Source organism: Arachis hypogaea, chromosome 7 (genome assembly GCF_003086295.3).
Source record: "Arachis hypogaea cultivar Tifrunner chromosome 7, arahy.Tifrunner.gnm2.J5K5, whole genome shotgun sequence".
In the NCBI taxonomy this organism is placed as follows: Eukaryota; Viridiplantae; Streptophyta; class Magnoliopsida; order Fabales; family Fabaceae; genus Arachis; species Arachis hypogaea.
In genome coordinates, this window is record NC_092042.1 from 55376769 (window position 1) to 55380708 (window position 3940).

The 3940-nt window shown below is 34.4% G+C and overlaps 1 non-coding gene across 1 annotated transcript; it reads left to right on the top strand.

The window, feature by feature from the left end:
- Positions 1-104, top strand: LOC112704434 (small nucleolar RNA R71). The gene has a single exon (XR_003155059.1). It is a non-coding gene; the product is annotated as a small nucleolar RNA R71 (small nucleolar RNA).
- The last annotated feature ends 3836 nt before the right edge of the window (positions 105-3940 follow it).

The following is a 3940-nucleotide window of genomic DNA, read 5'->3' on the forward strand; positions in this document are numbered from 1 at the left end:
ATGTCAGATGGGCACCTTTTGGTCAACTGCTTGTATCTTTCCCAAGCTTCATAGAGGGATTCACCATCTTTTTGTTTGAAGGTCTGAACATCCACTCTAAGCTTGCTCAGCTTTTGAGGAGGAAAGAATTTATCTAAGAAGGCAGTAACCAGCTTATCCCAAGAGTCCAGGCTATCCTTGGGTTGTGAATCCAACCATATTCTAGCTCTGTCTCTTACAGCAAAAGGGAAAAGCAGGAGTCTGTAGACTTCAGGATCAACTCCATTCGTCTTTACAGTCTCACAGATATGCAAGAACTCAGTTAAAAACTGATAAGGATCTTCAGATGGAAGTCCATAAAACTTGCAGTTTTGTTGCATTAAGGCAACTAGCTGAGGTTTCAGCTCAAAGTTATTGGCTCCAATGGCAGGAATGGAGATGCTTCTTCCATCAAATTTGGACGTTGGCTTTGTGAAGTCACCAAGCATTCTCCTTGCATTATTATTATTTTCGGCTGCCATCTCTTTCTCTTGTTCTATAATTTCTGAAAGGTTGTTTCTGGATTGTTGTAATTTAGTTTCTCTTAGTTTCCTTTTCAGAGTCCTTTCAGGTTCAGGATCAATTTCAACAAGAGTGCCTTTTTTCCTGTTCCTGCTCATATGAAAGAGAAGAAAACAAGAAAAGAAGAGGAATCCTCTATGTCACAGTATAGAGATTCCTTTATGTTAGTAGAAGAAGAAAGGGGATAAGAGTGAAGAAGAATGGGTTCGGATTTTTAGATGAAGAGATGTGAAGAGAAGTGCTAGTAAATAAATAATTAAATAGAATAAGAAAAGAGATGGAGAATTTCGAAAATAATTTTGAAAAAGTGGTTAGTGATTTTCGAAAATCAGAGATAAGATATAATTAAAATTAAAATTAAAAACAATTAAAAAGAATTTTTGAAAAAGAGAGAAGTATTTTCGAAAATTAGAGAGGGATAGGTAGTTAGTTGGTTTTGAAAAAGATAGGAAACAAACAAAAAGTTAATTAGTTAGTTGAAAAAGATATTAAAATCAAATTTGAAAAGATAAGAAAATAAGAAGTTAGTTAAGATATTTTAAAATTAAATTTTTGAAACAAATATAATTTTAAAAAGATATGATAAAAAGATATGATTGAAAAAGATTTTTTTTGAAAAAGATTTGATTTTTAAAATTAAAATTAATTACTTGACTAACAAGAAACTAAAAGATATAATTCTAGAAATTAAAGATTGAACCTTTCTTAACAAGAAAGTAACAAGCTTCAAATTTTTGAATCAATCACATTAATTGTTAGTGTAATTTCGAAAATATGATATAAAGATAAGAAAAAGATTTTGAAAATAATTTGAAAAATATTTTTGAAAATTTTCGAAAAACAAAGATAAAATTGAAAAGATATGATTTTTGAAAAAGATTTTAAAAAGATAAGATTTTTAAAATTGAAAATTTGACTTGACTTGTGAGAAACAACTAATTTTAAAAATTTTTGACCAAGTCAACCCAAAATTTCGAAAATTTGGAGGGAAATAAGGAAAAGATATTTTTTTTTATTTTTGAAATTTTAAAGATGAGAGAGAAAAAAATAAAAAATGACCCAAAATATGAAAATTTTGGATCAAACACATAATGCATGCAAGAACACTATGAATGTCAAGATGAACACCAAGAACACTTTGAAGATCATGATGAACATCAAGAACATATTTTTGAAAAAAATTTGATGCAAAGAAAACATGCAAGACACCAAACTTAGAAATCTTTAATGCATGGACTCTAACAAACGAAAAATGCATATGAAAAACAACAAACAACACAAAACAAGAAAACATCAAGATCAAACAAGAAGACTTGTCAAGAACAACTTGAAGATCATGAAGAACACTATGAATGCATGGAATTTTCGAAAAAAATGCAAGAAAAATTTTTAAAGCATGCAATTGACACCAAACTTAAAAATTGACTCAAAACTCAAACAAAAAACACAAAATATTTTTTGCTTTTTATGATTTTATGATTTTTTTTGTATTTTCTTTATTTATTTTCGAAAAAAGGAAAAAAATTTTTGAAAAATTTTTGAAAATAAAACAAAAAAGAAAATTACCTAATCTGAGAAACAAGATGAACCGTCAGTTATCCAAACTCGAACAATCCCCGGCAACGGCGCCAAAAACTTGGTGGACGAAATTGTGATCCTCTTTGTATTTGCATGAGAATTAAAAATTGGCTCTATTGGAATTTATGATCACAACTTCATTCAACTTAACCAGCAAGTGTACTGGGTCATCCAAGTAATACCTTACGTGAGTAAGGGTCGATCCCACAGAGATTGTTGGTATGACGCAAGCTATGGTCACCTTGTAAATATCAGTTAAGTGGATTCATAGGGTCAAATGTAATTGGATTAGATAATTTAAAAGATAAATAAAATAAAAAGGGATAGAAATACTTATGTAAATCAATAGTGGGAATTTCAGATAGGTGTGTGGAGATGCTAGGATCCTTTCGAATCTCTACTTTCTTATTGCTTTCATCCAATCCTTCTTACTCCTTTCCATGGCAAGCTGTATGTAGGGCATCACCATCATCAATGGCTACTTTTAATCCTCTCGGGAAAATGGTCCTATGCGCTGTCACTGCACGGCTAATCGTCTGGAGGCATCACCCTTGTTGATAGCTACATCCCATCCTCTCAGTGAAAATGGTCCATGCTCTGTCACAGCACGGCTAATCATCTGTCGGTTCTCAATCAGGTTGGAGTAGAATCCATTGATTCTTTTGCGTTTGTCATCACACCCAGCCTTCAGGAGTTTGAAGCTCGTCACAGTCATTCAATACTGGAATCCTACTCGGAATACCACAGACAAGGTTAGACTTACCGGATTCCCGGGATCCTACTCGGAATACCACAGACAAGGTTAGACTTTCTGGATCCCCATGAATGCCGCCATCTATCTAGCTTATACCACAAAGATTCTGTTGGGGAATCTAAGAGATATGCGCCCGGCCTAAGGTAGAACGGAAGTGGTTGTCAGTCACGCGCGTTCATAGGTGAGAATGATGATGAGTGTCACGGATCATCACATTCATCAAAGTGTTGTGAAACGTATATCTTGGAATAAGAATAAAAGAGAATTGAATAGAAAGTAATAGTAATTGTATTGAAACTTGAGGTACAGCAGAGCTCCACACCCTTAATCTATGGTGTGCAGAAACTTCACCGTTGAAAATACATAAGTGAAAGGTTCAGGCATGGCCGAATGGCCAGCCCCCTAAAACGTGATCCATAGCCTCTTAAGATGAAGAATAAAACAAAACTGAGACCAAAGATGAAACGTGGTCAAAAGACGACTAATACACTAGTAAAAAGTCTTATTTATACTAAACTAGCTACTAGGGTTTACATGAGTAAGTAATTGATGCATAAATCCACTTCCGGGGCCCCCTTGGTGTATGTTTGGGCTGAGCTTGATCTATCCACGAGCTGAGGCTTCTCTTGGAGTTGAACGCCAAGTTATAACATGTTTTGGGCGTTCAACTCCGGATCATGACGTGTTTCTGGCGTTTAACTCCAGACAGCAGCATGTACTTGGCGTTCAACGCCAAGTTACATCGTCAATTTCCGAATAAAGTATAGACTATTATATATTGATGGAAAGCTCTAGATGTCTACTTTGCAACACCATTGAGAGCGCGCCATTTGGATTTCTGTAGCTCCAGTAAATCCATTTCGAGTGCAGGGAGGTCAGATTCCAACAGCATCAGCAGTCCTTTTGTCAGCCTTTTTCAGAGTTTTGCTCAAGTCCCTCAATTTCAGCCAGAAATTACCTGAAATCACCGAAAAACACACAAACTCATAGTAAAGTCCAGAAATGTGAATTTAACATAAAAACTAATGAAAACACCCCTAAAAGTAGCTTGAACTTACTAAAAACTAC